At 38.2% G+C, this 23,855-nt stretch overlaps 1 protein-coding gene across 7 annotated transcripts in view; it reads left to right on the top strand.

The window, feature by feature from the left end:
• The window catches only part of TENM3 (teneurin transmembrane protein 3), a 1,675,137-nt gene that overhangs the window by 1,382,502 nt on the left and 268,780 nt on the right, over positions 1-23,855 (top strand). The window lies entirely within an intron of this gene.

A 23,855-nucleotide genomic window follows, 5' to 3' on the forward strand; every position in this document is an offset into this window, starting at 1 on the left:
ATAGACAATATACCTGCGTCCAGGAAAAGTTGTGTCCGTACAGATAAATTTAAAACATGGGTAAAATGACCTTCCCATTTTCTTGAAATGAAGAACACTGCATAAAGCCTTCAAGGTTACAGTGCATTTGAATATAAGGGGTTAAAGGAATTGTTGCAGACTGGATGTGGATGTGTCAGAATGCTTTAAAAATCGATTCTAGCTAATGGAGAGAATGTTTTTAAAGTGAACTATTGCCATTCCTTCAACAACCGCACAAGGTAGGGGGAATATTTTTTTTTTCAGGTAAACATTGAAGGAAAGGCAAGGTCTTCCCTCTAGAATTAATGAGAATTTCAGTCGTCTACCATGGGGAATATCATTTGAAAGACCTTTTCTATGTGCATCATTCCCAATTGCCTAGAACCAGATAAGTGGCCTCTAATTTTAAGTGCGAAATTACTTGTACAAGATGATTATGCAGAGTGATGCTGGAGAAAAATATTATCCTTAATATTAATTTCTAAAATTCTTTATACTTTACGATTAAGCTAGCCAAGGCCACAAAATAGTCGGCTTAGTCTTTCTGGTAGCTTACTCACAGGAAATATGGGCCATCTCATCTTAGAGAGGCCCTAGACTGGACAGCAAATTCTAGAAAAAAAGTATTTTGCTTTTGTCCTCTGAAATGTCTTTGTGCATGTCTTTTCTGAAAAGCTTTATGTACTAGCTGATGGCCATGCCAACTTTATGATTTTTATTCCTATTCTTAGAAATGTTGTTTGGTTAAGTAAGATATTCTCCTTAATTATAAATCCTCAGGGGGCTGGGCAGCTAGGTGGCACAGTGGATAAAGCACTGGCCCTGGATTCAGGAGGACCTGAGTTCAAATCCAGCCCCAGACACTTGATACTAGATAGCTATGTGAGACTCTGGGCAAGTCACTTAACCCTCATTGCCTTGCCCCCCCCCCAAAAAAAAGTGAATTATAAATCCTCATTAAATGAAATCTGTTTTGCCTTTTGCTTGTTTGAATTCACCAAGGCTTGCCCTTAATGCTAGGAAGTCAAGTTTCTATTAATTAAAGAAATTGGTAATTAGCCCTAAGGATAAATATGTACACAGAAGCTCGATTGTGTAGCTTTCTACTTTATTCTTGCCTGCTGTATATGGAAGCCAACAGTCTTCATTTGATCTTTAGCCAAAACATCAATGTATGTAGAATCTACATACTATATTTTAAGTTATTTTTTCCTAATTAGGGATTGTAATTCAATTAATGTTTATTTATCATGTCCATTGTGTGCAAGGAACAAGGTAGTGTTTTGGAAGAGACAAAAGAGAAAAATTTAGGTACTTACTGTTGGAGGTATTGTAAGGCATGACATGGGTGGAACATATTCCTTGCAAATATTGTAAAGAAATAATTTCCTAAAAGATTTGACTTGAAGCTAATACATTCAAGACATTCCAAGTGATAAATTTGAATGCAGCAGGCTCAAGGAGGAGGAGATGTTTGTTTTATTGATAAATAAATTCTAATAATCTAAGTTTCACTTCAGTTTGGAGAATTATCATGATTCTCAACTGAAGGACATATTTATTGTAAACCCTGAACAGTCTTTCTGAAACCTGAAAAAGATTTGTGAAAACAGCCTGCAATAAAAATCACACACGCTTCATAAAACACTACTTGATAGATATCACTTGCACCATTAAGAACTAAACGACAAAGGATGTAATTTCAGTTCTGGCATGCAATATTAATCGAAAGCCTTTAAAACATCTTGCTGATGGGAACTATGACAACGTGACATTGAAGAATTATGAGCTAAAGACATCTATCTTAATCAGATTTTCAAAGTAAATGCCATAAAACATAAAGTTGTTTCATCCATCTTTACATATTCACATGTTTGGTAGGGAAGACCGTTTTCTAGTTTGTTGCTTCAAATAAAAGGAATAAAAATCCCACAGTTCATACTGCAAGTTCACTATACAAGAGAAATGAGAGAATTGCAGCAAGTTCACCTTAAGCAATCAGGGAGGTGCTTGGGTAGTATGTATGTTTCTTCCGTGTTTTATTTCTGTGATGGATTCTCCTAGGGGTGGAAAAATAGCCTTTAATAAAATAATATGAAGGCACTTAAAAAATAATATGTGCACGTTTGCCTTCATGAACTCTGAAACAAAAATTGGACAATTTTCTTTGCATAAATGAATTATCTCATAGACATACATATTAATACTTTGTTTATATTTTTCACAATTTTATTTAGTGTCAAGTTCTTTCTTTTTTTCTTTGTTTTGTTTTGGTTTTGGTTTTTGGTGGGGCAGTGAGGGTTAAGTGACTTGCCCAGGGTCACACAGCTAGTAAGTGTCAAGTGTCTGAGGGTCGGACTTGAACTCAGGTCCTCCTGAATCCAGAGCCGGTGCTCTATCCACTGCGCCACCTAGCTGCCCCCGAGTTCTTTGTTTGAATAGATGAATAAAAGCCTGGAGATCCCAAATCAACACACATGCTTCCATGAACCAAAGAGACTCAGTGTGGGCTGAGAATGATTATTTTAAATGTTATTGTTTTCAAGAAAAATAACCATGCCCACAATTTGGACAGCACATGTGAGCTATGACTCACTGTACAATTTAATCCATTAAGCATTATATCCTATACAAGTCACTGTCCAGAATAATCATAACTGACATTTATATAGCATTTTACATAGTTTGCAAAGTGTTTTCCATAATTCCCTTAATTGGAGCCTGACAGCAGTGCTAGGAGGTAGGTTCTACATGTCCCCTGCATATCCCCATTTTATAGATGAAAAAACTAAGAGGTTAAGTGTCTTGCTTAAAGTTTGTTTTGTCAAACTGTTAATAAAGATCAGAGGTGAAATTTAAATCCAAGATTTTCTTTCCCCAAGGCAAGATGGCTCAGGGAATAGAGCCCTGGGCCAGGAGTCACTTACTAGCTATGTGACCTTGGGCTAGCCCCTTATTTGCTTCAATGTCAACTGTAAAGTAGGCACAAACATGGACCTGGAGTCAAGTAATCCTGAGTTCAAGTCCAGCCTTAGTCACTTACTAGCTATGTGACCTGGGCAAGTCACATAACCTCTGCCTGCCTCAGGGAGAGTGATAATAATAGCACCTACCTCCCAGGATTGTTTTGAGGATTATAAGATAGGATACTATAAGGTGCTTAGTATAGTGCATGGCACATAGTAGGTATTTAATACATGCTTCTTTCCTTCCTTCTTTCTTTTCTGTAGGGAACTGAAAATATGAGTTGAGAAGCAGTAAGTGTAAACAAACAACTTTAGAATCTGATAAGTACATAGAAGAGTTACGAAATGCTTTGAAGAGAGAATATTTTCAGCTTGGGGGATCAGAGAAGACTGTGGAAGAAATGTCAATGGCCCTTAAAGGACAGGAAAATTGATTTGTGAGGAATGAGAAATGAATAAGGCACAGGATGAGAGAAGGGCTTGAAATATGGCTTTCAAAGTTGAATGGGTACATCCCATGCAGTTATACTGAAGACCAAAGGGGAGGTGGGGCACACATTTGAACAACAGTAGACAGTCTGAGTGGCCTACAAAGTACATGAAGATGAAGGGTATAAGATAGAATTTGAATGGTAGGATCAGAAGGAATAGGGTCTTATGTTCAGATCTGGAAGGTGCTTAGGGGCCACCTAGCCTAGCCCCATCACTTCATAGATGAGAAAACTGAGCTGTACAGATGTTTATTGACTTGCCCAAAGTAATACAGGTTGTATTTGACACAGCTAGAATCTGTGGAATCTTTCTAACTGGACTATCCATGGTGTCCGATTATTGGGGCCAAATCATGCCAAGCTAAGGGATTTGGTCATTATTCAGTAGGCAATGGTGAGCGTTGAGGAATTTTAAGCAAAGGAATGATACAGTTGAAATTGTGTCTAAAGAAAGTGACTCAAGCATGACTGAGTAGAACATGTTGGAAGAAGCTACTCTTATGATATACAGGTGACAAGTACTTAAGACATTAGCCTGAACAGGAGCAGTGGGACTTGAGAGGAAAGGGTAGTTGCTGGAGATATTAGATACTACTACTACTACTACTACTACTACTACTACTACTACTACTACTACAACCAAAACTAATAATAATAATAATAATAATAATAATAATAGAACAAGAAGCATTTATATAGTGCCTACTCTGTGCCAGGAATTATGCTAGGTGCTGAGGATATATAGAATAAAAAAAAATGAAACAGCCTCTGCCATCAAAGAGCTTACATTCTGACTGACCCATGGTATATATTTAAAGATGGCACGAAGCATTATCTCAGAGGGAAGGGTGCTAGCAAATAGTGAAATTACTATGATTTTCTGTAAGAGGTGGCAATCAGATTGAGCCTTGAAATGAAGATATTTAGTCACTAATTAGATAGAGAAAGAAGAAATAATGAAAAAATGATTTCAAGATAGGGAGCTAGAAAGAAGCTTTGAATAAATCAAGAAGAGCTTGTTAAGTATTTTAGACATGATGTCAACCACTGAAGATATAAAGACAAGAATGAGATTGACCCTGACCTCAAGTAGCATACTTTCTGTCAAGGGAGAAGTGTTGTTCATGGAATAAGGAAGTTATGAGGAAGGAGTTGGTTTAAGGGGAAAATTGATATGTTTGGTTTTAGTCATGTCAAGTTTGATCTGATAGCAAGATATCAAGGTAGTGATATCTTGTAGTCAGTAAGAAATATGGCATTTCCACTCAGGAAAGAGTTTGCAGTCAAATCTACTTTAGAATCCCTCATATAGAGATGACTCAATAGCTTCATAATGGCTTGAAGTTTAATATTGATAGTTAAAGCCATAAGAATTCATGAAGAGAATTTAGAAACAGAAAAAAAAGCCAAAAGTAGGTCCTTGAAGAACATAAATGGGTGGTGGAAGAAGAAAGGGACCTAACAGATAAGAAAGGAGGGGAAGAAGTTAGAAGAATGGTATAGTAAAAGTTAAGGGAGGAAAGAGTATGAAGAAGGAAAGAGTAGTCCATGATGCTGTATTCTTCTTGGGGATCAAGGAGAGATAAAAGATATTAGAGGTCACCAGATTGGACTATCATAAAACAAGTTTAAAGGGAATAATTCAAATGGAATTATTGTAATTAAAGGCAGATTACAAGAGGTTGAGAGTATTAGGTGGTTGAGGTAGAAGTGGGAAGTGTGGCCTTTTTTCTACAAGTTCCATAGCCAATGAGAGCTGTCTTGAGAGTATACGATGGCCAGGGAAGGTTCTTTTAAGATAAGAGATATCTGGGTATATTTGGAGTTAGCGAGGAAAAGAAATTTGGAAAAGAAAGACACTAAAAATCCAAAGGGAAAGAAGGTATAATGAAAGTAACAAGCCTCAAAAGAATCATGAAAGCTCAAGGACTCAGGTTGGGGGTTAAAAAAGGCTCCATGGGGCACAGTGGATAAAGCACTGGCCCTGGGTTCAGGAGGACCTGAGTTCAAATCCAGCCTCAGACACTTCCTAGCTGTGTCACCGTGGGCAAGTCACTTAACCCTCATTGCTCCCCCCCCCAAAAAAGATGACTCCAGTAGAGATTTGGTTGAAGATTATATCAAGTTCATGAACAACCATCCTATGAAGAACAAGAGCAGATGTATGGGACTACCTACTTCCTTAACACATTTTCTTCATCATGTTCACAGCAAGCAAGCCCAAGATTCAACTTGTCCAAAACCAAAGTCATCATTTTAGTTTCTACCCATTCCCATCAGTTTGGTCCAATGGGGAGAATACTGGCCTTAGATCCAGAGCTACAAGGGGCCTTGGAGGCTTACCCAAGCCAATTCCTTCATTTTCCACATAAGGAAACTAGGATCTAAGATCAGGATATCAGAAGCAAGGTTTGAATGTAGGTCCTCTAGCTCTTGGTCAGTTCTCTTTTCCCCTGCAGTAGATGTGGTTCCTGTCCCACCTGTGCTACTTACTGTGTGACCTTGTACATGTTACTTAAACCTTCCATGGGCCTCAGTTTTCTTATTTGCCCAAGGAGAAGGTTGAACTCAGTGTCTTCTAAGGTCATTTTCAACTCTGAATCTGCGATCCCAAGCTCCATCCCTGCTCACACCATCTCATCCTAATTTCCCATCTTGATTGATGGCACCAACTCATTCTTCCTACCTTAGAAGGAAGGGTCATCTTTGACTCTTCTCCTTTCTCATCCTTCAGAGCAAATATATTCCTCTTTTCTCTCATCCAATATTGATTCCCTTCACTTCACCCCCACTACCACTGTGCTATTCTAACAGCTTCCCCACTTCTTTCCCTACTGTCTTATTCTTCCTCTATCTCCGATCAATATTTTACACTGCTGCCACATTAATTTTCTCATATAAACCTCTAATTCAGCAGTCTTCTGCCAACACAACAAAAACACCTTTAGTGGTTCTACATTTGAATACAGTGTTTAGGGTTATTATCTACCATCTCCCTCCAAACTACCTTTAAAGACTCCATACCCCAGCCAAACTTGCCATTTTCTCTGTGTGTGTGTCTTTGTGTCACACACACATACACATAAATACATATTTGTTTAGCACTCTGCCCTGCTAGTGAGTTTACACGGCTATTTTCCCTCTTCCTGTTTTCTCCTGTTTTTTCACTATTGAAAGCCTAACTAGCCAACTCAAATGGTTCCTCCTCCATGCAGTCTTTCCTGATGCTCTCAGCAGGAAGGAGCTCTCTCCTCTCTCTTATTCCTCAGTGTACATTATTTATCTCCCTGATAGATTATTAAGACATATATTGTTAGATTTGTATAGAAAGATAAGTAGAGTTAAACGTCTTCTTTGAATTACATTGAAATAAGTTGAATGGAACATGTAATGTTGAAGCTAATGCTTTCTACCTGTGTTTGACATGAAACCCCAGATTTGATTTGATTTGAGAGTAAGTGATAAACAGGGAAATTACAAACAATCTCTGAGAACTGATTCAGACATGAGACCATTGCATAGAGTTACAGAGCACACAGTATGCTTGGCAAAGCAGCCGTTGTAGAACTAAGGTGTTTGCTTTTAATGCAAACAACCACCAGCATCACACTAAAAAAAAAAAAACCACCAAGATAAAAATTTCCCCAAGATCATGGAAGTTGTCGATCAGCAAGCCATCATATGTTTTCCAGTGTTGCCAGCAGATGTTGACATAAACAAGGAATAAGAATCACAAAGGGGTTCAATTACAGTATTAACTGAATCAGTATTTTTTCCTAAATAAACCGATAGAAATATCTCATGTTTAAACTATATAGCTGTGGATTTACAAATATAATCTGAGTGGTTTTATTTAACAAAATTTGTTTAATGTGTAGAAACAAAAAGAGTCCCTTTCAATTTTGAAAGTGTTATCTTGTCAGAAAGTAGAATTTTTCACTTGTGAAAGAAAAACAAATACTTTGCAGCAATGCCTTACAGAAGACATTATTTACTGTACGTACCCACAATGTGTTTTTTTTTAATTTGTGGCAGAAGGAAATATTATTATAATAACTTATATTTCTGTAATACTCTATGATCTGCAAGGGACTACAGGTATCATTATACCCACATTCACCAGCAAGTCAATGAGTTAGTCAGTAAAAATTTATTGAATGCTGACCATGTGCCAGGAACTGTGCTAAGCAATGACAATACAAAAAAAGATAGGCAGGCCACACCCTCAAGCATCTTCAACTCTAATGAAGAAAGATAACACATACAAAAGGAAGCTGAAAAGCAGTGGGGCTGAGGTGGATTTGAGGGATTAGAGGGAGGTATCTAGCAGGAGAGAGAGCAAGGTGGGCAGTTGAGCTTGAGAGGTTTTGTGATCTACTCATAGCTACAAATAGGAAATGTCTGTCAAGAAGTGGGGTTCACACTCTCTTCTTATTCTGGGTTAGTTATACTATAAGGCTATGATAGTCCCATAATTTCTCCTCTTTGTGATTAAGTACAATTCAGCCTGACACTAATCTTCATCCTAGGAAAATCAACATTAAATTCTCAGACCAGTGAACATTGGAGAGATGTCCAGAATCACTGGATTTTCAAACAACAGGACTGAGGGATCTTCTCATCCAAATTCCTCCTTTTATAGATAAAGAAACTGAGGTCCAGAGATGTTAGATGATTTGCATAGTCATTGTGAGAGTCAGGACAAGAGCTCAGCTCCTAGGATACTTGAACCCTCCACCCTTCCCCTCCACCAAATTGTCTTATAGTGGTCTCAGTGAGCTAATTTTGAGGGACTGCCAGTGTCCTAGCAAAATATGACAAATTACATCTTGTTAGGATCTCCTGGCCTCCTCCTCTTCCTCCTCTCAAATTATCGCTGAGTCATTTTCTTTTTCTTTTTAAAAAAAATAGCTTCTTTTCCTATAAAGAGCCATTATCACCATCCCTTCCGCTCTTACCTGCCTGTCTTTTCAAATACATTTGCATATGCTTTTGTTTGTAGCGGATCATATTCCATTTAAAGTCAATAAAATGCAATTAAACTGAAATTAAATGCTCATTAGGTAATGAAAGAGGAGAGAAATAGTATTTTATGGATGTCCACAAGCTGCATTCAATTTACCAGTAAAATGGTGTCATGTAGTGGAGAGAATGATGGATTTAGACTCAGGACAACCCGAGCTCAAATCCTAGCTTAAAACTCTTCCTCTCTGGGAAAATTCTTTAACTTCTCTGAGTCTTGTTTTCTCCTATCCCCTAAAATGGGGATAATAATCCCAGCATTATTGTTAAGATCAAATGAGGGGGCAGCTAGGTAGCTCAGTGGATAAAGCACCAGCCCTGGATTTAGGAGGACCTGAGTTCAAATCCAGCCTCAGATACTTGACACTTACTAGCTGTGTGACCCTGGGCAAGTCACTTAACCCCCATTGCCCTGCAAAAAAAAAAAAAAAAACCAAAGAAAGTGATGCCAATAGAAGTGAACCCCCTTGCTCAGGTGACATAGCTAGTAAATGGCAAAGATATGATTCAAACCCAAATAAGAGTAATTATAATAATAACAATGATACCATCTGGTATTTATATAGCACTTTAAAGGTTTGCAAAACGCTTTTCAAATATTAACTAATTTTATCCAATAAAATTTATACATTTATCTATTGCAGTGATATCACTCTAAGTCCTGTTATCCCCATTCTGCAGATGAAGACACTGAGGCAGATAGAAGTTAAGTGACTTGCTCTTAGTCACACGGCTAGTAAGAATCTGAGGACAGATTTCACTCATCCTCCTAAATTCAGGTCCAGAGGTCTCTCGACTAGGCTATCTTTGCACTGCACTGTATTGCATTCCAAAATGTAAAGTATTTTTGTTATTTTCCCCTTTCTACCGTCTTAGGTGAATGCTTATTTAAATATGAATTTAAGAATGACTAAAATACACCTTCATACCATTGTAAAATTTGTAACATCTCTAATAACCACACATACCATTTGGTTTGTATACTTTCCTAATACATGTGGCGTATACATCAACTAAAAATAGGGTACCCCTGTGATCTTCTGGCTGTTGTTATTTATTAAGGATGAGGCTGGTTTCTGGAGCAGAGTTGGGAAATGTGTCTATCTTCCCTCTTTGTAGGGGTGAGGTGATATGGGTATGAAAAAATCTGTCTGTTATCAGTTAGTAAACATGTTTTAAGCATGCTGTCTGCCAAACACGGGGCATACAAAGAAAGGCAAAAAACAGTCCCCACCCTCAAGGGGCTCACTGTCTAACAGAGGAGATAACATGCAAGCAACCATGTACAAAGAAGCTATGAGCAGGAAAATAGGAAATAATCAACAGAGAAAGGGTGCTAGAATTAAGTGGAATTAGGAAAGTCTTCCAGCTGATGGTATGATTTTAGCAGGGATTTAAAGGGAACCAGGGAGGAACTGCTAGGTGGTGTTTTAGTACACAGAGCTCTAGGCCCGGTGTCAGGAAGACTCATTATCTTGAGTTCAAATCTAGCCTCAGACACTTACCAGCCATGTGACCCTAGACAGGTCACTTTACCCTGTTTGCCTCAGTTTTCTCATCTGTAAAATGAGTAGGAAATGGCAATCCTCTCTGGTATCTTTTCTAAGAAAACCCCAGATGGGGTCACAAAGAATTGGACACAACTGAAAAACAACAAAGGGAAGCCAGTAGGCAGAGTTGAGGGGAAGAAGCATTCTAAGCTAGTGAAAATGCCCCAAGTTGGGAGATGGAGATTTTTGTTCAAGGAACTATAAGGATATGTCAGTGTCATTGGATGACAGAGTAGGGAGTCCAGGAGGAGGGGTGTAAAGATGTAAAAGGGCTGGAAATGTTGGTGGAGCTTTTTTTCTTTATTTTTAAATCTTCCTTTTTTTTTTTTCTTTTTTTTTTTTTGTGTGTGTTGGGTTGTTTTGGGGGGGGGCGGGGCAATGAGGGTTAAGTGACTTGCCCAGGGTCACATCTTTATTTATTTATTTATTTATTTATTTATTTTATTATTTTTTTTTTGTTGTCTCTTTTTTTTTTTATTTTTTATTTTTTTATCTATGAGATAATTTATTTTTTCCGTTACATGTAAAGATAGTTCTCAACTTTTGTTTATACATGCTTTACAATTTCAGATTTTTCTCCCTCCCTCCCTCCCCTCCCTCCCCCCTCCCCTAGACAGCAGGTAATCTGATATAGGTTATATCTATATATATCTATACATATAGATATAGATATATATATACACACACATATATATACACATAATAACATTAATCCTATTTCTGCATTAATCCTGTTACAAGAGAAAGAATCAGAGCAGTGATGCAAAACCTCAAAATAGAAAAAAAAAACAGCACCCAAAACAAAAGAAATAATATGGTTCAATCAGCATCTATACTCCACAGTTCTTTCTTTCTTTTTTTTTCTTGGATTTGGAGATCCTCTTCTATCATGAGTTCCCTGGAACTCTTCTGTACCATTGCATTGGTGAGAAGAATATAGTCCATCACAGTAGGTCAACACTCAATGTTGATGATACTGTGTACAATGTTCTTCTGGTTCTGCTCATCTCACTCATCATCAGCTCACGTAAGACCCTCCAGGTTTCTCTGAACTCTTCCTGCTCATCATTTCTTACAGCACAGTAGTATTCCATTGTATTCATATACCACAACTTGTCCAGCCATTCCCCAATTGATGGGCACCCCCTCAACTTCCAATTCCTTGCTACCACGTAAAGAGCAGCTATAAATATTTTTGTACATGTGGGTCCCTTTCCCCCTTCCATGATTTCTTTGGGCAAAAGACCTAAAAGTGGGATTGCTGGGTCAAAGGGTATGCACAGCTTTATCGCCCTTTGGGCATAATTCCAAATTGCTCTCCAGAATGGTTGGATCAGCTCACAGCTCCACCAACAATGCATTAGTGTTCCAATTTTCCCACAGCCTCTCCAACATTTATTATCTTCCTTTTTTGTCATTTTAGCCAATCTGATAGGTGTCAGGTGGTACCTCAGAGTTGTTTTAATTTGCATCTCTCTAATCATTAGAGATTTAGAGCATTTTTTCATATGGGAATAGATAGCTTTGGTTTCTTCATCAGAAAACTGCCTGTTCATATCCTTTGACCATTTCTCAATTGGGGAATGACTTGGATTCTTATAAATTTGATTTAATTCCCTATATATTTTAGAGATGAGGCCTTTATCAGAAGCACTGGCCTCAAAAATTGTTTCCCAGCTTTCTGCCTCCCTTCTAATTTTGGATGCATTGCTTCTGTTTGTACAAAAATTTTTTAATTTAATATAATCAAAATCATCCACTTTACATTTTATAATATACTCTATCTCATGTTTGGTCAAAAACTGTTCTCCTTTCCAAAGATCTGATAGGTACACTATTCCTTTCTCTCCTAATTTACCTATGGTATCACCTCTTATGTCTAAATCATGTATCCATTTTGACCTTATTTTAGTATAAGGTGTAAGATGTTGGTCTAAGCCTAATTTCTGCCATACTATCTTCCAGTTTTCCCAGCAGTTTTTGTCAAATACTGAGTTCCTATCCTAGAAGCTGGAGTCTTTGGGTTTATCAAACACTACATTACTAGTGTCATTTACTACTGCATTTCCTGAGCCTAGCCTATTCCATTGATCTACCACTCTATTTTTTAGCCAGTACCAGATAGTTTTGATGACTGCCGCTTTATAGTAAAGCTCCAGGTTTGGTACCGCTAACCCACCTTCCTGTGAATTTTTTTTCATTATTTCCCTGGATATTCTTGATTTTTTGTTTTTCCAGATGAATTTTGTTATTATTTTTTCTAGCTGTATAAAATAATTTTTAGGTAGCCTGATTGGTATGGCACTGAATAAGTAAATTAATTTAGGCAGTATTGTCATTTTTACTATATTAGCTCTGCCTATCCATGAGCAATTGATATCTTTCCAATTATTTAGATCTGATTTGATTTGTGTGAAGAGTGTTTGGTAGTTGTGTTCATAGAGTTCCTGGGTTTTTCTTGGCAAGTAGACTCCCAAGTATTTTATATTACCTACCGTTACTTTAAATGGAATTTCTCTTTCTATCTCTTGCTGCTGGACTTTGTTGGTCATGTATAGAAATGCTGATGATTTATGTGGATTTATTTTATATCCTGCTACTTTGCTAAAGTTGTTAATTGTTTCAAGTAATTTTTGACTTGATTCTTGAGGATTCCTTAAGTATACCATCATATCATCTGCAAAGAGTGATAGTTTTGTTTCCTCCTTGCCTATTCTAATTCCTTTAATTCCTTTCTCTTCTCTGATTGCTAAAGCTAACATTTCTAGGACAATATTAAATAATAGGGGTGATAATGGACATCCCTGTTTCACCCCTGATCTTATTGGGAAGGCCTCTAATTTATCTCCATTGCATATAATACTTGCTGATGGCTTTAGGTAGATACTGTTTATTATTCTAAGGAAAGCTCCCCCTATTCCTAAACTCTCTAGTGTTTTTATTAGGAATGGGTGCTATACTTTGTCAAAAGCTTTCTCTGCATCTATTGAGATAATCATATGATTTTGGTTGGTTTTCTTATTGATGTGGTTGATTATGTTAATAGTTTTCCTAATGTTGAACCAGCCCTGCATTCCTGGTATAAATCCCACCTGGTCATAGTGTATTATCCTGGTGATCACTTGCTGTAATCTCCTTGCTAATATCTTATTTAAGATTTTAGCATCAATATTCATTAGGGAGATTGGTCTATAATTTTCTTTCTCTGTTTTTGCTTTGCCTGGTTTTGGTATCACCACCATATTTGTGTCATAAAACGAATTTGGTAGAACTCCTTCTTCACCTATTTTTCCAAATAATTTGTATAATATTGGAATTAATTGTTCTTTAAATGTTTGGTAAAATTCACCCGTAAACCCATCTGGCCCTGGGGATTTTTTCTTAGGGAGTTCATTAATAGCTTGTTCAATTTCTTTTTCTAATATGGGTTTATTTAAGGATTTTATTTCCTCTTCAGTTAACCTGGGCAGTTTGTATTTTTGTAAATATTCATCCATTTCATTTAGATTGTCAAATTTATTGGCATACAGTTGGGCAAAATATTTCCTAATTATTGCTTTAATTTCCACTTCATTGGTGGTAACATCACCCTTTTCATTTTTGATACTGGTAATTTGGTTTTCTTCTTTCTTTTTTTTAATCAAATTAACCAGTATTTTATCTATTTTATTGGTTTTTTCATAAAACCAGCTCTTAGTTTTATTGATTAGTTCTATAGTTTTTTTGCTTTCAATCTTATTGATTTCTCCTTTAATTTTCAGGATCTCTAATTTAGTGTCTAATTGGGGATTTCTAATTTGTTCTTTTTCTAGCTTTTTAAGTTGCATGCCCAATTCATTAATCTCCTCTTTCTCTTTTTTATTCATGTAAGCATTTAGAGCTATAAATTTTCCCCTAAGCACTGCTTTGGCTGCATCCCATAGATTTTGGTATGTTGTCTCATTATTGTCATTCTCTTGGATAAAGTTATTGATTGTTTCTATGATTTCTTGTTTGGCCCATTCATTCTTTAGAATGAAATTATTTAGTTTCCAATTGATTTTCATTCTACTTTTCCCTGGCTCTTTCTTACATGTAATTTTTATTGCATCATGATCTGAGAAGGATGCATTTACTATTTCTGCCTTTCTACATTTGACTATGATGTTTTTGTGCCCTAATACATGGTCAATTTTTGAAAATGTGCCATGTACTGCTGAGAAAAAGGTATATTCCTTTCTATCCCCATTCAATTTTCTCCAGACATCTATCATGTCTAACTTTTCTAGTAATCTATTCACCTCTTTCACTTCTTTCTTATTTATTTTTTGGCTAGATTTATCTAATTCTGAGAGGGGGAGATTCAGATCCCCCACTAGTATAGTATTACTATCTAATTCCTCTTGTAACTCATTTAACTTCTCCTCTAAGAACTTGGATGCTATACCACTTGGCGCATACATATTCAATATTGATATTACTTCATTATCTATAGTACCTTTAAGTAAGATGTAATTTCCTTCCTTATCTCTTTTAATGAGATCTATTTTTGCCTGCACTTTGTCTGAGATAAGGATTGCTACCCCTGCCTTTTTTACTTTAGCTGAGGCATAATATATTCTGCTCCAGCCTTTTACCTTTACTCTGTGTGTATCTCTCTGCTTCAAATGTGTTTCTTGTAAACAGCATATTGTAGGGTTCTGGTTTTTAATCCACTCTGCAATTCGCTTCCGTTTTATAGCAGAGTTCATCCCATTCACATTCACAGTTATTATTACTGACTGTCTATTCCCCTCCATTCTATTTACCCCCTTTGTACTTTTCCCCCCTTCTTTCACCCTATTCCTCCTCACCGACGTTTTACTTCTTACCCCTGCCTCCCCCAATCTGCCCTCCCTTTTTATCACCCCCCTCTCTTTTCTTTACCCTTTTCTCCCTTGCTTTTGTCCTCCCTTCTCAGTCCCCCCCTTTCCCTTCCCCTTTTGTTTCCCTAAAGAGTGAGTTAAGTTTCTTTATCCCAATGAACGTATATGTTATTCCCTCTTTGAGTCAAATCTAATGAGAATAGGGTTGAAACCATGTTCCCCCCTCCTTTCTTTCCCTCTATTATAATAGGTTTTTTTCCACCTCTTCATATGATATAATTCATCCCATTCCACCTCCCCTTTCCTCTCCTCCCCATAGACTCCCTTTTTATCCCCTTAATTCTTTTGTATCATCACATCAAAGACAATTTATATTTATACCCTCTATATAAAGTCCTTCTCTCTGCCCAAATACATTTACAGTTCTTAAGAGTTATGAGTATTATCTTCCTGTGTAGGGATATAAACAGTTTAACCTAATAGGGTAACTTTTTTTTCCCCCCTCTGTTTACCTTTTTAAACTTCTCTTGAGTCTTGTATGTTGAGATCAAATTTTCTATTCAGTTCTGGTCTTTTCACCAGGAAAGATTGAAAGTCCCCAATGTCATTAAATGTCCATCTTTTCCCCTGAAAGAAAATGCACATTTTTGCTGGGTAATAGATTCTCGGCTGCAATCCAATCTCCTTTGCCTTCCGGAATATCATATTCCAAGCCTTGCGGTCCTTTAATGTTGAAGCTGCCAGGTCCTGAGCAATCCTGACTGTGGCTCCATGATATTTAAATTGCTTCTTTCTGGCTGCTTGGAGTATTTTCTCCTTCACCTGATAATTCTGGAATTTGGCTACAATATTCCTTGGAGTTTTCCTTTTGGGGTCTCTTTCAGGAGGTGATCGATGGATTCTTTCAATGATGATTTTATCCTCTGATTCTATGATATCAGGGCAGTTCTCCTTAATAATTTCCTGGAATATGGTATCTAGATTCTTTTTCTGGTCATGGCTTTCAGGCAGTCCAATGATTCTCAAATTGTCTCTCCTCGATCTGTTTTCCAGATCAGTTGTCTTTCCAATGAGGTATTTCACATTTTCTTCTATTTTTTCATTTTTTTTATTCTGCTTGACCGATTCTTGGTGTCTCATGGATTCCTTTTCTTCCAACTGTCCCACTTTAATTTTTAAGGCATTGTTTTCTTCAGTGAGATTATGCACCTTTTTTTCCATTTGGCTAAGTGAATTTTTTAAGGTATTGTTTTCTTCAGTGAGATTATGTACCTTTTTTTCCGTTTGGCTAAGTGAATTTTTTAAGGCTTTGTTTTCTTCAGCTTCCTTTTCTAAGCTGCTGATTCTTTTTTCATAGTTTTTTTGTGTTGCTTTCATTTCTCTCCCCATTTTTTCTTCTACCTCTTGCAATTGATTTTTAAAATCCTTTTTGAGCTCTTCCAGGAAGGCTTTTTGTTCTTGAGACCAATTCACCTTCCCTTGTGAGGCTTCAGATGTAGACAATTTGAGGCTATTGTCCTCATCTGAGTTTGTGTTGGCTTCTTCCCTATTGATACAGAAGCTCTCAATGGAGAGGGCTCTTTTTTGCTTCTTACTCATTATTGCAGCTTATTTATTTATTCTTTAAGTTGAGGTCTGCTCTGGGGGCACCAAGGTCCCTGTTTTGGGCTTCTTGTGCAGGTGTATAGGTGCTGTGTGACCGGGCTTTTACTCTGAGGCCTTTATGGTGTGTGGAGATCCCCTGTCCTGCACTTCCTGTCTGATTGTGCTCAGCCAGCCAGGCGCCAGACCCCGGCGTCTGATCCCGCCGTTCGCGGCCCTCTCGGCCGGTGCAGGTAGGTTTTTCCACTGTCCTTCTTGGCCACCAGATTTTTGAACCAGGTTCTGGGAGCCTCAGTTGTTCGGCTGTGGCCCGCAGCTCCTGCTGATTTGCCCCGACCCCCTCGGCGCTGGGTTGCTGCCCTGCGCTGGGCCTCCCTTTTGCCCGAGTCAGACCGACCTTTTCCTGAAGTCTTCTAAATTATCTCTGGTTGGAGGACTGTGTCTCTCTGTCTCTTTGCAGGTTCTGTAGTTTCAGAATCCGTCCAGAGGCTTGATTTAATGTTCGTTTTGAGGGAACAGAAGGAGAGCTCAGGCAGCTTGCTGCTTCCTCTCCGCCATCTTGGCTCCGCCCCCAGGGTCACATCTTTATTAATAGCAGTTGTCTTTTTGAGGAGAGAGGGGATTATATCAGGAAATATAGGTATTGCAAAAAAAAAAAAAAAAAGGTATTGGAGGCAGCTAGGTGGCACAGTGGATAGAGCACCAGCCCTGGAGTCAAGAGTACCTGAGTTCAAATCCAGCCTCAGACACTTAATACGTACTAGCTGTGTGACCCTGGGCAAGTCACTTAACCCCAATTGCCTCACGTAAAAAAAAAAGATGTTAAGAAAAAATTTTTTTTTAATTTTACAGATGTCAAAATTGACCACTTGTGCCTGTCCCCCACCAGAAAGCACCCAAATATTCTGTGGTGCTTGCCTCTGCTGCCCGTTCAATTTTCCTCCCACAATTCCTAATACTGTATTTAGACAATCATAGAATCATAAAATATCCAAGCTAGGGAGACCTTAGAGTCGTCTCATTTTATAGATAAGGAAGTTGAGGCGTCAGTCATGGTCCTTAGGGTGCATAGTCTGCAGGTTATTATTCACCCCTCACTTCTCACTTATTTTCTTGTCTTTTCTTGTGGTCAACACCAGGCCAGCAGGGATGAGTCTGGAGGATGTCTGTTGGATTGGGGGGGCCGGGGGTTAGAAAATTATCCCTCTTTCTGTCAAGTTCTTTTTTTAAGGGAACTTCTTTTAGTTGATAATGAATTCTCCAAGGGAAAGGAGGCTGTGAAGAGGTTTTTTTTTAAAGACTTCTTTCTCTTTTACTGTTTCTTTTTATACCTCTACTGATAGGTGATCCTAAAGAAACCCAAACAAATTTCTCACCAGTCGTACCTGAGAGAATTCAAAATCAGCCCGTTCCTGCTCAGCACAATAAGCTCTTGGCTTCGAGTTGCCTCGGCTCACCTTGTCCATATTTCCCCCCTGGCTCTGCAGGTTGTTTTGATTTGTTTGTTTACTGAGAGTATATTCGCTTTAAAATAGTTGTCAGATGATAAATAAATCACATACCAATGTCTTTATGATTTAAAGGGACTCTGTGATTTCTTTCAGTTCAGCAAACATTTTTCAGAGACTTAACTGTATTCAAGATAAGGCCATATGGATAAAAGGTGGGTCAGCATCCAGAAGACCTGTGTTCAAGTCCACTCCTTAGCATAGAATGGTCTTGGGCAAATTCCTTAACCTTTTAGTATCCTAAGCATCTAAAAGCAAAAGTTCCAGGGCAATCACTGGTCTGCTTTGGTTAAGGGAATTTCCTTATATCATTGGGAGTTCCCTATATCACCCCCTCTTTTTACCCCCTAATGTGCAAGTGTATGTAGTTTATGGTTTGAATTTTTTGTACTTGAGCTGCCTTTGAATTCCATTTGTAAAAGTATTGGAACGGAATCAGAGCCATTTTCACACTTATGCACTCGCCTTGGATGAGAACTGACCTCCTAAAACAGACATCTCCTCCACCTGGCAGTAAGTCAGGGCTGAGGGCAGTGGAGAACTACTGAGCTATTTTAATGATGTGAAAGGAAATTATAGAAGAGGAAGGCTTTTCCTTTTCCCATTGTGGCCTGGTGCCATGGCCAGTGTCTTACCCTGGGGTAAGGCTGATGAGTATGGGGAGGGGAGGAGGCAAAGATGGAAGAACACACCAAACATCCTGAAATCATTGCTGTGTAATTTGATCTACCATGAACTTGCGGCATAACCTTGGACGTGTTACCTCAATTCAAATTTCCCCATTTGTACAATGAGGAAAATACTTGCCACACACTTTCCTGAATAAGGAGATGAAGATTAATGAGCTGGTTTCTAATGTCCTTTGCACTTCTCTGTGTATAGAAGACATTTCTACATATGATGTAGACCTGCCTGCCTTTTTCAGATCAATAAAATGAATCGCTTTCAATATATGAGCTTCCAGTTTCATAATAAAACCTAGAATTTTATCCCATTTTCTAGGAGCACAAAGCTTTTTTTTTTTTTTTACATTTTCTTTCTTTTTCTTTCTTTTTTTTTTTTTTTGTGAGGCAATTGGGGTTAAGTGACTTGCCCAGGGTCACACAGCTAGTGTTAAGTGTATGAGGCCGGGTTTGAACTCACGTACTCCTGAATACAGGGCCGGTGCTCTATCCACTGTGCCACCTACCTGCCCCTATTTCATTTGTTTTTACAATATTCTTGAAAAATAGGTAGAGGCGAGGATGACCCTATTTAGAAAATAGAGAAATCTAGACATAGAGATGCCCCCAAAATAACACTTAGTTAATAGTAAGATTCGAAATAGCAACTCACTGAGAGATGATGGACTTAATAAAATGCAGAATGTGACACACATTTTTGGACATAGCCTCTGTGGGCGTTTGTTTTGCTTGACTGTATACATTTGTTACAGAGGTTTTCTTTAAATTTTTTTTCTTAATGGGGGAGAAGGGCGAGTTGGATGGGAGGGAAGGAAAATAAATGCTTGTTAATTGAAAAAAAATAAAATTTAATTTAAAAAAAGAAATAAAAGTCAAATTGAAGGATCGGGCTGCTCATTATCAAAATTAAAACAAAACATACCTTAGTACTTGCTCACTGGGAGGCTAGAATCTAATATCTGCAGAGCAGAAGCAGAAGTCTAAGGTGAACAAACAGAAAACACAAGGCAGATGAGCCCACGATATCTGATGCCAATACACAGAAAAAAAAGTTTAAGGTGTTTTGTTTATTTCCCATGGGGGAAGTTTGAGTTCAGAAAGAAAACAAGGTTGGTCTGAGATAAAGGCAATTAATAAGGGGCAAGTTGGAATGGGGGAGAAGGGTGAAAATCAATGAGGAAGGGAAGGTTAGGCTAAAAAGTAGAGGCTCAGTGGAAAAGACAAGGTGAGGATATAGAGAGTGGAGAATAAAGTGAGGACAGAAATTGGGCCTGGCCTTTCCCTGTTTTTGCCTCTGACTAGCTGGAAAGACAGGTGACAGTGACAGATTCTTCTCCCCAATGACATTGGTACAAGAGAGTTCCAGAAGTGATCTCTTCTTTCTCTGTAGCATTCTGACTTTCTACACTGACACAGGCATTTTCCTGCATTATACATGTTACATTATTTCCTTCTTAGATTGTTTTAACTTTTGTTGAAATTCATATCAATTTAGCAAACATTTATAAAACCACAATGGTGTTTAATAAAACAAAAAGAGCAGGGAAATAGTACCCACCATTAAAATTTGATGTGACATTTGGGGAAAACAACATGAACACATAAGTAAATACGGGTAGAATTTCAAGTTCCAGGTGAGAAAACTCCATTTACCAACGCAAGTCACCACCTTCTTTGTAACCGATGGTCTTAGAGAGCTTCTCGAAGCAATAAGAAGTTAACATGGCCACTATACGCCAGAAGTGGAACTTGAGCACAGGCCTTCTTGTTCACAGGGCTGACTGTCTATCCACTGCTCCGAAAGATTTTAAATGGTTGAGTAGGCATTAGAATAAATAGAGTGCTAGTACTTGGAATTATGAAGCCCTGAGTTCAAATCTTGTCTCAAACACTTACCAGCGGTGTCATCCTGGGCAAATTGCTTAATCTCCCTGTCCCTTGGTTTTCATATCTATAAAATGAGGGTGTTGGGCTTTGGCCTCTAAGGTCCCTTCCAGCTATGTTTCTCTGAAATATACTTTTCATTGAATTCTAAAAAAATAGCAAAACTCTGCCTAGAACTGCTGTGATGTTTCCATTTAAATTTGTTTGAATGAGACAGTTTTCACTGGGGAACCGATGGCTTTCAGTATTCTCTCATTTTGATCTCCCTTCAACACTTAGAAGGAGGTTTTTGGCGTTTTTGTTTTGTTTTGTTTTGTTTTTTTGCGGAGAACATTTCCCGCTCTATCTATGCAGAGTATATAGACTCTCTCGCCACATACCTTGGGACAGCTCAGCCCACACTTTTGACCCTGTTTAGAGAAAGAACAAGTAATCTAACCCTAGGAATTACCCGCAGTGCTCAGGCATGGCACCACCTATAGTTTAAAGCAGGGATATCCCTCAGCTTTGTCCTCCTTCTCCCCCTTCCCCCCCCTCACACATACACACACACACACACACACACACACACACACACACACACACACACACACACACACACACACACACACACACACACACACACACACTCTTTCCCAGCAGGAATCATTTTCTCTCCTACTCCTGCTATTTGAAAGCCCATTTCCATGGTTCCTCTCCCCAGAAGGACACAGCTTAAGGCCGTAAGAAGGGAAGAGAGCAAAGACAAAAATCTACATAGAGCAGTGTGGAAGCTGACAGTAAAAGCTCAATGAGGACAAACACAAATTCCAGATTTTGTTCTAGAAACAAACCTGAGACAGAACTCCACCCTCACATTCCCTCCCACCCCCATCATGATTGTGAGATATGGGTAGATCAGGAGAAATAGCCTGATCTGACTCATCTTGATGTCCCACAGAGTTGGTAGCTCTTGTCTTCTTGTACAGAAACGAGGAGAGGCAGGTTTATTTAATCACTGATGCTCTGAGGTGTCTTAATTGTGTAGAGCAAAAACTTCCTTCTCATTCAGCTTCCTGTTTGTTTTCTAGCGTTAACTTGTCAGGGGGTACCTACTGCAGACATGATTATTCAGTTCCCTTTTCTTCTAACATTTCAAGTAAGAGCAGCTATTTTTTACCCCAAGGGGAGGTGCTTCTCCATACAGTAAGAAAAACCAAGGAGCATGTTTATAGCTCTTTGGCCTATATGTCATCTTTCCCTTCTCTTGAATGACTGATACATAAAAAATAGATGTTGGCCAGAAATGCTGCATCAGAAAAGATAAAAAAGCTGATCAGTTCCTAAGTTAGAAAACAGCAATAAAACCCATTAGAGAGACGTGAACAGCAATCCTTTCTCTTCCCGGGAGCTCTTTTTTCTCTGCCTGGGTAATTAGGTTGGGAACAGTTACTTTTATGCTACTTTTCTGTTTGTACTGTCTACCCTGGTAAGCCTATAGTTTATGGGGCTAATAATAAAAAATAATAATACCTAGTGTTTATATAGCACTTCAAGGTTTGCAGATCTCTTGTTTCATCTTCATAAACCTAGGAGATAGGTGTTCAATATACTTTTTTGGGTCAGCTCTCTGGAATAAGAGCCAAGTTATGATCCTGTGTTAAGAGATTGCAAAATATGGGTTAAAATGAGAAACAGCAGTGGGTTGAAGAGATCATTGCTATAGTGTCAGGACCTTGAGCTGTTAAGACCTGTTAAGTCTCTTCTATCCGATCCCATAGCATATGGTGTCTTAAACATTTGAATTCCCCTTCACCTCACCGCATACATGTGGACAACTACTAGCCTTGTAAAAGGTTTCATGACCAGTGAGAATGGAAGAATTGAAGACTGCTCTCTGGGTCGTGACTGCAGTGAAGGACAGCACCAGTGAGGTGAGGGATAGAATTGAAAGTGAGTATGGTAGGAAAGGGATGGAAGGGAGAGAAAGATGAGACAAACAGTTGGCATTGTCCCTAATTTTGGGCACGCATTTTTACCAGAATATGTCAGACATATTGGTGATTTTAGTAATATTGTGACCTCTAAGTGTCACCCAAACGGTGTCACAGATAATCAGACATGACTGAAAAATGACTGAACAGCAACATGTAGTTTATAAGCACCAGAGGCAGGATTTGAACCCAGGTTCTCCTTTAAAAAAATGCTTTTCCCTCCCAACTCTATGACATTGCTGATATACTGATCTCTCCCTTTTATCAACAGTTTTTCAGACTCCCCTTCTGCATCTTTTACATTTTTCTGCCTATTTTTTAAAGTTAAATTCTAAAGGGCTCCAAATTATGGAATGAGTCAGTTGGAGTCCTGCTTGGAATAGGTGGCCCCTAGAGTATTCATCTCACAATCTTATCACTATGTAAATATTATCATTATTTATGATTTCTATACTCTGGGCGTTATGGGATATGAAGAGATGTACAAGATACTCTTATGACCTGTGTCCTTTAGACAGAGCTAGCTGTAGTCAGTAGGCAAAAACAAGAGAAAAAGCATCTGACAATGACTTCTCAAAGCCTATCATTTGGCTGCTGTTGACATAGTGCCCTTGGCATCATGTAATTTCAGAGTTGGAAGGAGTAAGACCAGTGATCTTCCCTCCTCTACTTGAAGACTTTTAGAACAGAAGAGCTTACTACTTCTTATAGCAGTTAATTCTGTGTTCTGACATGTCTGTTATATAGAAGTTCTTCTTAATTTTGAGCCGAAATCTCTCTTTCTCTCTCTCTTTTTCTCTCTCTCATTTTCTCTCTCTCTTCTTTCTGTCTCTCTTTGTCTCTCATTCTATGTCTCTTCTATCTATCATCTAGGTATGTATATTTCTCTCTCTCTATCATCTACTGATATCTATAGATATAAACAGGTCTGTATTGATAGATATTACACATTACTAGATAGAGCATTCTCATTCTCTCTCTGTCTCTGTCTCTCATTCTATGTCTCTTCTATCATCTATTTATATTTCTATCTATCATCTTTTTTTTGGTGAGGCAATTGGGGTTAAGTGGCTTATCCGGGGTCACAGAGCTAATAAGTGTTAAGTGTCTGAGGCCGAATTTGAGCTCAGGTCCTCCTGACTCCAGGGCCGGTGCTCTATCCACTGCGCCATCTAGATGCCCCATCATCTATCATCTATTGATATCTTTGTCTCTTTTTCTGTCTAATTTTCTCTCTCTTCTTTCTGTCTATCTTTATCTCTCATTCTATGTCTCTTCTATCTATCTATCATTTTTATCTATATTTCTATC

The sequence above is a fragment of the Dromiciops gliroides genome, chromosome 6 (genome assembly GCF_019393635.1).
Source record: "Dromiciops gliroides isolate mDroGli1 chromosome 6, mDroGli1.pri, whole genome shotgun sequence".
In the NCBI taxonomy this organism is placed as follows: domain Eukaryota; kingdom Metazoa; phylum Chordata; class Mammalia; order Microbiotheria; family Microbiotheriidae; genus Dromiciops; species Dromiciops gliroides.